This window comes from Bos grunniens, chromosome 4, assembly GCF_055505025.1.
Source record: "Bos grunniens cultivar Pamir isolate PY7600 chromosome 4, Bosgru_T2T1.0, whole genome shotgun sequence".
Taxonomy (NCBI): Eukaryota; Metazoa; Chordata; class Mammalia; order Artiodactyla; family Bovidae; genus Bos; species Bos grunniens.
Genome location: NC_141168.1, coordinates 14,353,438 through 14,364,487, shown reverse-complemented (window position 1 = coordinate 14,364,487; position 11,050 = coordinate 14,353,438). Strand labels below are relative to the sequence as shown.

The 11,050-nt window shown below is 44.9% G+C and overlaps 1 long non-coding RNA gene across 1 annotated transcript; it reads left to right on the top strand.

Annotated features, from left to right (window-relative positions):
- The first annotated feature begins 327 nt into the window (after nucleotides 1-327).
- LOC147373636 (uncharacterized) lies at nucleotides 328-2,813 on the top strand. The gene is made up of 2 exons (XR_015163133.1): nucleotides 328-1,531; nucleotides 1,655-2,813. It is a non-coding gene; the product is annotated as an uncharacterized LOC147373636 (long non-coding RNA).
- Nucleotides 2,814-11,050: the final 8,237 nt, after the last annotated feature.

Genomic DNA, 11,050 nt, shown 5'->3' with positions numbered 1-11,050 from the left:
CCCTTCAAGGGGGATCTTTGTGGGGCCCCTGGTCTCTACCGAATATGTGAAGAAACCCACCCTGCTGTAGACTTCCCTGAGTAGAGGTAGGTGAGGAGTAGAGTCCGACTTCCCTGGATCCCCTTCAGAGTCTATGTCCCGAAGTCACACTATTTATTCTCACATAGCATATTCCTCTGCTTCTGCTGCCTGTCTCAGCAATGCTAATTGCAGAACGTTAGAAATTTTGTTACTGCTAATTGCAGAATGTTGGAAATTTGTCATTGCTAATTGCAGACAGAACTTTTGTTACTGCTAATTGCAGAATGTTAGAACTTTCTCTTTTTTTTAAGGCAGAATACATTCTCCAAGCTCGTTTTCCTCTTTTCGCCTGGCCACATCTACTATTTTACCCAGCAGGTGATGGCAGGTTGAGGAGGACCAATGAAGATCCTATTTATAAAGGTGGGACAGAGTTCAGGGAAACCAGTAAAGGAAGGAGAAGCGTCCTAAGGGTGGCATAAGTGGGTGGCTCTTATCCTCACAGACCTGAAAGTTGGCGGAGGAGGGGGGGCTATTTCCTGGGCAGTAGGGTGCGGTAATTTAGGGAGTCAGGTCTGGCCTTTGGTAAGAAAGAGTAGCTAGGATGAAATGTAGGGAGGAGAAGGAGGCCATGGGGTAGACATTTATTATAAACCAGGACAGTGGTGCCTTACTTCCCTTCACTCTCCTGCCATCATATCCTATAAACAAAACTCAATCTAGAGGAAGCCCAGTTACTAGAGTCCATAAAGGTCAGAATCACAGGGTAAGACGGGTCTGTAGGGATAAACAATAACTCCCCAGAACTGAAGATGGGCTTGAGAACAGTAACCCCAAGTTAGCTAGGTCCCTGCCCGTGAGTGGATCACGGCTGAGACTTGTTTCTGGAGGACCTTCACTCCCAAGAATTTATAGACAACCCAGGTCCCCTGCAGACCCAGTCAGATGGACTATATCTTAAGAGTCTCTGCATCACTGGCCAGTCAGGATGGGGGCGGGGGGGCGGCGCCCAGGAAAGGAAAATATCCAGACAAGGCTTGGCTTGACCCCCGCATCAACAAGACGAGGGTGCACAGGCTGAGAGAGACCTGGAGGCTTCCTCACAGACCCTCCCCCTCGGCTGACGTCATGGTGGGTGGGCTTCAGCACGGAGACCTGCGAGCAGAAGCCGTGGGGCTAAGGCAGATGAGGGGAGACAGGGCTTCCTGGTTGCTGGTCGGGGTGGGTGTCGGGGCAGCAAAGGGGTACCCGCCTCAGAGAAACATCAGCACAGCTGTGTGGGGACAGACGTCGCCCGGAGCCATCTTCCTGCTTGGCCTCCGGAACCCACAGGGTGAGGACAAAGGGGCGGGGCTATCACAGGATAATCCTCCAATCAGAGAGAGCGAAGCCGGAACTCCGCTCTCATCCAGGAGGACCAGACTCTGAGGGCTCGGTGCCTGCAGCCCACCCCAGGGTGCCATGGGGTCCAGGCTCCTTCCCTGGGTAATGTTGTATTTTCTGAGAGCAGGTAAGTCCTGTGGACAAAGAGATAATTGCCCTTCAGAGCTTGTCGACTCCCGAAAGCTCTACCTCACCTTAGGGGTAATCATCAATCTCTCCGGTGCTTATTTGATCTCTGTGGTTCCCACAGGCCCTTTGGAGGCTGAAGTCACCCAAACTCCAAGACACCTGATCAAAACGACGGGACAGACAGCGACCCTGAGATGTTCTCCTATCTCTGGACACAGCAGTGTATCTTGGTACCAACAGGCCCAGAGTCAGGGCCCCCAGTTCATCTATGAGTTTTATGAAACTCTGCAAAGAGCTAAAGGAAACTTTTCGAATCGTTTCTTAGCAAAACAGTTCCCTGACTTTAGCTCTGAGCTGAACGTGAACTCCTTGGACCTAACGGACTCTGCCCTGTACCTCTGTGCCAGCAGCTTGGCACAGCTGTGCTGAGTCACCCGCGCTCTGCACACAAACCTCTCTGCCTTGGTTTGAGCAGTGACAGAGCAGTGCAGCCTTCCACCCAGGTTTCCCTCCTCCGAGGGATGTTTTTAGCCGCTTCAAATTTGCTTGTTGTGCCCTGCTGAGCTCGGAGCACTCCCCAGGAAGAGCAATCAGAGTCTCCTCGGTGCACTGAATGTTTCCACGTCGCCCAGCATCAGCCAAGTAGTGGGGATCATCAACAGAAGGGGACACCTGAGCCCTTTGCTTGTGCTAGAGTCTCTGTACATATCATACCCGTTAAAGCGCTGTGACAGTCATGCAAATCAAATATTCTTATACCCACTTTATAGATAAAAGAACTCAGGGACACTAAATCATTTTCCCAATGTCTCATGATTTAGAAGGAGCAGAACTGGGAGACAAACATGTCTGTTTACAAAATCCATACTTCCTCCATATGCCCAGCTGTTCCATCATTAGCCTTTCTGGCCCCATCAGAGAGCAGAGGCAGGGCTTCACCTTCACCTGTCCTGGTAGTCAGCAGTGGAAAGCTGATACCTCATCGTGGACATCACCATGGCCTCCTCCTTGGCAACACTGAGGAACATAAGATTTCACATGGATTCATTCTCATTTGTATGCAGCCCTCTCATCTTTTTTCAGTCTGTAGCTCACCTCTTCATTTTTTACAGTCTGTTTTGATGGACACAAGTTTAATGCAACTGACATTATAATTTTCTTTGTGTCTCAACTAGACAAATGCTTCCTCAAACAAGTACCTGGAAATATTCTCCTTAATTTAGTCTAGTAAATTTAAATTTTTCTTCTCATAAGTAATAATAAAATATACGTGAAATATATTTTCATGTAAGGCATTAAGTAGAGATCTGGGACTATAAGGAAGGAATATATTTGCAGAGATGTGGAGGGACCTAGACAGGGTCATACAAAGTGAAGTAATTCAGAAGCAGAAAAAGAAATATCATGTATTAATGTTTATAAGCGGAATCTAAGAAAATGGTGCAGATGAACAAACCTTTTTTGGATAAATTAGAGGTCACAGGACCTGGTCCACTTAACTATGTGGTGGATGTCCATTTCCACGGATCACTGGGGCAATGCCAGAGACACAGAGCTGAGGGTCACTTGTCCTCAAACCCCAGTCTCCTCCAGCCCACACCCTGCCTGTGGGGTGGATTGCTAGGCAGGGCTCTTTCTGGGCTCCCCCTCTTCACCCCCAGCCATTTCAGAAATGCTGTTTGTGACAGCAAAGCCTCCATTTTTAGAGAGAGGCCATGTATTAGTCCTTGAATAATTGTGTGAGTCTTTCTGGGCAGAAATAATCAAATATACAATTGCCTAGCATGGCCCAAGGATAGACCAAAGCCCTGGTTTTGCCTGAATGATTCACATCAATGCTTTAAAAACTAATGCAGCTTCATCTCCTTAGGCAACGAAGACTAAAAATAGACTGCTCATTTCAAAGAGTCGAACCTTAGAAGACTGGAGTTAGAACATGTGCCCTGGGGACAGCATCTCTTATTACCCTTTGGAGAAAGCTGTGAGGGGCTGATGAACACTGGAATAACGTCACGACCAACACTGGAATGAGTAATAGGAGCATTTCTGCTGCTGCTGCTAAGTCACTTCAGTCGTGCCCAACTCTGTGCGACCCCATAGAAGGCAGCCCACCAGGCTCCCCGTCCCTGGGATTCTCCAGGCAAGAACACTGGAGTGGGTTGCCATTGCCTTCTCCAAGGACCATTTCTAGAGCCAGTGAAAATGTAACTTATTTTTGAGTTTGGAAATTCAGGCACTAGGGGGTGCTGATTAACCTTCCTTTTCAAGTAAGAATTATTCAAGGCTTGTTCTAGAGTGATGGGTCAGAGGCTCTGCTCCAGGTGCTGGCCAGTTGTTGTACAAACAGAAGCCACGTAAATCCACACTCAGCACAAAATGAAGTCGCCATCGACCTCATCATTCACCCAGCTCACCAGTCAGGGGCTGGCCGTGTGCACAGGGCACTTGTGTTCCTTCGCCCTTGGCTTATGTTTTAAAATAAGCATTTATACTGTATTCCACGGTCAGTGCCTCTCTGGATGTTGTCTATTTAGACACCACAAATTCTACAACCTGATCAAGGATCTGAGATTAAAGCTCTCATGTGGTTAGGCTGTTTTTGGTTTTCAGTAAATCGTTGTTGATTATCTATTGTATGTATAGTAGTTTGTATCTGTTAATCTCTTACTAATTTGTCCCTCCTTCCCTCTGTTTCCCCTTTGGTAACTATGGACTTGTTTTCTATGGCTGTGAGTCTGTTTTTGTTTTATGTATACATCAGTCTTATTTTTTAGATTCCACATACAGCCGATAACATGTAGTATTGGTCTTCCTCTGTCTGGCTTATTTCACAAAGCATAATGTTCTCTAGGTTCATCCACGTTGCTGCAAATGACAATATTTCATTCTTTTTATAGCTGAATAATATTCCATTGTATATATATGGTATATAATATATATTATGTAATGTAGCACACACACATATATATTTATATGTCACATCTTTGTCCATTCATCTGTTGGTGGGCACTTGGGTTGCTTCTATGCATTCTTAATAATGCTAAGCTATGTTCTATAGTTAGGGCTTCCCTTGTGGCTAACTGGTAAAGAATCCACCCACAATGCAGGGGACCTAGGTTAGATCCCCTGGAGAAGGGAATGGCTACCCACTCCAGTATTCTTCCCTGGAGAATTCAGTGGATAGAGGAGCCTGATCGGTTACAGTCCATGGGTCACAAAGAGTTGGACATGACTGAGTGACTAATACACACGTTTTACAGTTGAAAAAAAAAAATCAACAATGTATAAAGACAAATGTTAATAATCCCCCTCCCTCTCCAGACATACCCCTATCCAATCCCATCTTCAGGGTGTGTTTCTTACCTTCTTCTCAATGCTGATGCAAACCTATCTACCCAAATACAACCAAAAAAGTGGGGCCACCTGTACACATTAACCACCACTTGCATGCTTTCTTCTATTAGTCTACTTCAGACATTTTTTTCAGATCAGTAGATAGAGATCTGAGTTGACTCTATTAACTGCTTCATATCGCATAATGGGGGTGGACAGGTAGGTTAATGGCCTCATGCATGGTCTCAGAGCTGATAAGTGATGGAACCAAATTACAAAGCACAGTCTGTCTGCATCTGTGTTGGAGGGCATGGGAGCTATAGGGTCCCTGTGGGAATCAAAGATACAGAACCACTGGGGGTTTTCGGTCTTCAGGTCAGACACGAGAGGTAAGAGGGTCTGAGCATTTCTTATAGTCCTGCAGGTAAGAGCATCATGATATTGGCAGAGGAGAAGTGTTAGAGGCGTCTGACTGGGGCTAAGCCCAGAAAAGCCAAGCTTTGAGCAAATTATTCCAATCCCAAGATGCATCAGAGACGCAAATGTAAATAAATTAGGGAAGGAAACTTTGTTTAAATGAGAAGTGGGGAGAGAGATAACTGAATGGTCGCTTAATAAATGTGAAATGCAGAGGAATACAATGTTAGCTAAATGCCACGCTGGTTCTGATCAGTTTTGCTTGTTAAGGCAGGTGAAAATGGGATAATTTATCGTGAAGGTGAAGTTACCATCTGGACTACTCCTTTTCTGTCCATGAAGGCTAGTGACAAAGGGAGAAGTGGTAGGGCTGGGACCACAGCTTGCCTGTTCAGTTGTCGTTCACTCTCTACGTCGTGTCTGACTCTTTGCAACCGCATGGACTGCAGCACGCCAGGCGTCCCTGTCTTTCACTATCTCCTGGAGCTTGCTCAAACTCATGTCCATCGAGCCGGTGATGCCATCCAACCATTTCACGCTCTGTCGCCCCCTTCTCCTCTTGCCCTCAATCTTCCCCAGCATCAGCACTTATTCGGTGGGACGCACTAATAAATCATGCTCTGACCAAAGAAACTCTCTGGGGCTGGACATAGGTCAGTTTTCCTGCATAATAAAGTTGGAGGACACTTATCTTCTTCTGGAAGGGATTGTGATTCTTGTTCCTTTTCTGAAGGCGTGGTCTGCGTAAGTGCATGCTCAGTTGTCTCCATCGTTTACGACCCCATGGACTGTAGCCTGCCAAGCTCCACTGTGCATGAGATTTTCCACTCAAGAACACTGGAGTGGGTAGCCATATCCTCCTCCAGGGGATCTTCCCAACCCATGGATCAAACCTGCATTTCCTGTATTGATAGGCAGACTTTTTACTACTGAACCACGTGGGTAGCTCGCAGGCATCTTAGATACACTTAATTGATTACTATCAGTGAGGCTCAGTGATGTCACCATGGGAACTGCCTTGTGGGAACAGGTGACGCCAGTCCTCCTCTGCTCAGCTCACAAGGACCCTGAGCTGGTGAACCTCCCATTGCTGCTCTGACCCTGCCATGGGCTCCGGGCTCCTCTGCTGGGTGACCCTCTGTGTCCTGGGGGTGGGTGAGTCCTCAGCAAGCAGGTCCAGTGTGTGTCTGTCTGTGTCTGTGTCTGTGTCTGCGTATGTGTGATGATGATTACATATATGCTCTACCTGATTGTCCCCCATTTCTGTCCCCACAGGTCACACAAGAGCTGGAGTAGTGTCCCAGTCACCTGGGTACAGGGTCGCCGGGAGGGGCCAGACTGTGAATTTCAGGTGTGATCCAATTCCTGGTCACCAAGTCCTTTACTGGTACCGACAGATGCTGGGGCAGGGTCCGGAGTACCTGACTAATTTTCAGGGCAAGGAGGAACCAGACAAATCAGGAATGCCTAAAAACCGGTTTTCTGCTGAGAGGCCTGAGAGCACGTACTCCTATCTGAAGATCCAGCCAGTGGAGCCCGAGGACTCGGCCCTGTATCTCTGTGCCAGCAGCCCAACCACAGCACAGCACAGTCACCTCCTTCCTGTTCACAAACCCCTACGTGCTCACTTCTCGTCATGGTTCCCAGAAATGCCAGAAAAAGGAGCTACCTGTTCTTCCCTCTGCAGGGGGAGTAAGTGGATTTGGGGCTTCAGCTGTTCTGATAGTTGGAGGTCAGAAAATTACCTTTGAAAGACTAGAGCATCTGTAGGGTAGTCAAAATTTTCACTTATGGGTTTCTGAGATCCCTTTATATAGGAACTATAAAATTCTATAATTGGGCTACAATATCAGACTTTAGTCTCAAGTAGACTGAAATACACTCTTATAAAACTATGTAGTTTTAGCACATTTATAATAAACTGTTCATACTGAGTGTCACCAGCTCAGACTACACCGTGCCCAAAGGTAGGCCAGCCGATGCAGAACACTTGTAAGGTCATCTGTAGCTACTAGTCTTAACAATAAATAAATTAGAATCCTAAGTGACTGATATAAATTATCCACAAGGAATTGTCATCCACAATAATGTATGCTAATGTATGTCCATATATTGCTTTTTACTTCTTGACAATCCTGAAGTCATTCTGTGTTTAATTTCCTTCTTCTCTAGTCTTGTTTCTTTTTAAATAGAAACTCAGCTTGGTTTTCATAAAAGATAACCCTACTTGAGAAGATATCGAAGGAGAATGGTTAAAAAAGATTGGAATAACAGTCATGTCAAACATTCAGGGTTCTTGGAGGTTTCCAAATTATACTCCCACCAGAAGTATATGAGCCTTTCAACTGGCTTATATAGACACATGTACATACATGCACACATATTCTGTGGGTTACTTTTTCACTTTCTTAATGATGTCTTTTGATGAAGAGAACTTCTTAATCCAAAATTATTCCACCCCCCCCATTTGTGGTTTGCATTTTGTATTTTACTGTCTAGAAATTTTTTTCCTATTTCAAAATGATCATGTTTTCTTATATTTCCATCTAAATTCTTTATATTTTAAACTTTTACATTACCATCTAATCCAACTGGAGTTAATTCTTTGTATATGAAATGAGGAAAAGGTCATGTCATGATATTCCATATAGACATTAAATTGACCCAATATTTTTTGTTGAAGCACAGTACTTTTCTTACCACTCTGTAATACCACTTTTGTCATATATCAGTCACTGAATATATGTTAGTCTGTTTTGTCAGTTCTTGCACAAATAACACACTGCCTTATTTACTGTAGCTTTATAATAGATCAGCTTCCCTGGTGGCTCAGATGGTAAAGCGTCTGCTTGCAATGCAGGAGACCCAGATTTAATCCATGAGTCGGGAAGATTCCCTGGAGAAGGAAATGACAACCCACTCCAGTACTCTTGCCTGGAAAATTCCATGGATGGAGGAGCCTGGTACTCTAAGGTCCATGGGGTCCCAAAGAATCAGACATGACTGAGCGACTTCACTTTATAACTTATCATATCAAATACTATAAAAGGAAAACCATACAATCACATCTACAGATGTTCAAAAAAAGTTTGATAAAATCTAACATCCATTCCTGATTTTAAGGAAAAAACTCTTAGCAAATTAGGAATAACTGGAAACCTCATTATTTCCATTATTAATGAAGAGCATTATAAATGCTCTTCTTTATAAAGAGCATTTATGGGAAGTATTAGTCACCAACTTGTACCAAACTCTTTGTGACCCCATGGACTGTAGCCCCCCAGGCTTCTCTGTCCATAGGATTCTCCAGGCAAGAATACTGGAGTGGGTTGCCATTCCCTTTTTCAGGCAATCTTCCCAACGCATAGATCAAACCCGGGTCTCCTGCATTGCAAGCAGATTCTTTACCATTTGAGCCACCAGGGAAGCCCATTTATGGGAAACCTATGGTTAATAGATCCTTTCTGCAAATAGACTATGATAAGGTAAAGATGCATATTGTAATCTCTAGACCAAATACTAAAAGTAGCACAAAGAGGGAAAAAAACAATCTTTTTAACAAATGGTGCTGGAAAAAAATGTATATCTTGTGAGAAAATAATGACTTTCAATTCTTATCTCAATCCATAAACCAAGACTGGACACACTAAGGTTCACAGGCCAAATAGGGCCTCTGTCTATTTTTACACAGCCCAGGAGCTAACAATGGTTTTTGCATTTTTAAATAGTTGAAAAATATAAAGAACAATGTTTTGTGGCAGATGGTGATTATATGAGATTCATATTTCAGTATCCATAAGTAAAGTTTTGTTGGAATAGAACTAAGCTCAATCTTCCGTGTATTGCTTCTGGCTGATTTTGCATAGCAATGGCAGAGTTGAGTAGTTGTAGCAGAAACTTCATGGGGTGCACAGAACCGGACATATTTACTATCTATTATTTACAGAAAAGGTTTGCTGATCCTTGCCAAAAGCAAAACTTAATATGAGATGGAGCAATATTCCCCAAAGATCTTAAAGCTTCTGAACTATAAAGTTTCTGGAAGAAAAAAAGAGGATAAAAAATGTTCTAGTTTTTTAAAGTATTAAATTTTTCTTTATCAAAGTTTTAAAAATTGTATTCATCAAAAGATACTAAAGAAATTAGGTAATACATGGATAGAGAAGCCTGGTGGGCTATAGTCCATCGGGTTGCAAAGAATTGGACACGGCTGAGTGACTAAGCACAGCACAGCACAGATAGATGAGAAAGAGTACGTATTCATAATATAAAGAATTCCTACAAATCAATACTTAAAGTAACGAATTTAATTGAAAATTGTAAATCAATTTTTAGAAGATTTGAATAGGGTGTTCAGATAAGAGAAGATATATAAGTAGGCAGTTTCCTCTTCAAGGAATTGATGAGCTTGTTTCCCTGGCTGCTTGGAAGATGTTTTGGTTGATAGATCTCTACTGGCAGCCTCTCTTGGAATGATCTTTAGTTAAAGAGAAAGCTTTATTCAAAGTCCCACCTCTTCCTGTGTTTGTATGCATAGTCGCTCAGTCGTGTCCAACTCTTTGCAACCCTATGAACTGTAACCCACGAGGCTCCTCTGTCCATGGGCTTCTCCAGGCAAGAATACTGGAGTGGGTTGCCATGCCCTCCTCCAGGGGATCTTCCTAACCCAGGGATTGAACTCAGGTCTCCTGCATTGAAAGTGGATTCTTTACCATCTGAGCCACCAGGGAATCCCATGAATACTGGCGTGGGTAGCCTATTCGTTCTCCAGGGAATCTTCCCAACCTAGGAATCAAACCAGGGTCTCCTGCGTTGCATGTGGATTCTTTACCAGCTGAGCTACCAGGGAAGCTCAGCTGGCATCTAATGACTGGCCAGTATCCCCTTTCCTGAAACACTAATTAACGAGGTTTAGAATTTTTATTCTCTTCTGGAAAAGTGTTTGCTTCATGCCTCCCTCACTACCATGTGCAATGGGTGAGCCCGAGACAGATAAACAGCTAATCAGGAAGACCTGCGCCTTGAGTGTCCTGGCAGATTCTGATTCAGATCCTAGTTTAGATAGTACCAAGCCTGCCTGGGCTTCCTGGGTGGCGCTAGTGGTAAAGAATCCACCTGCCAATGCAGGAGACACAAGAGATATGAGTTCGATCCCGGTATCTGGAAGATCCCCAGGAGGAGGGCATGGCAACCCACTCCAGTATTCTTGCCTAGAGAATTTCATGGACAGTGGAGCCTAGTAGGCTAGAGTCCATGGGGTTGCAAAAGACAGTACTGCTTGAGCTTCTTCAATAACGCTATTGCACAACTGGCCCCTTGAGGGCACTGTGGATCCACTGAGTGAGCCTCTGTTTGCAGCACCTGGGAGGGACATGGAGAGAGCTCGAGAGGGAGGGGAGGGGGTGCCAAGTGAGACTCAGTCCTGGCTTGGTCCCTGAGCCAGGGAGGTCATTTGATGAATCCGTTACTGCTGGCATTTAGAGAGCTGATTGTAATCTTCTCGCATTAACAGATATGCCAGTGTGTTTGTCACAGCAGGGAGCCATGAACTTCCCCTGGCGGGGTAGTAAAGGCCTCTGTTTCTTGGAGGCTACGTTTAGTACAGAGTGTGCTGGGGCTTCAGTGGGGCAGCCTGGATAATGCAAGCCAAATGTGAAAAAAAGGAGCGCTTGCTCCAAGGGCAGTAGAGAGGTGTGGGGGTGGCCACCTGGCCCAGCCCTACACAAAGAGCTCTACCTGCTCCCTGGGGGCTCCCCTGGGGGCTCAA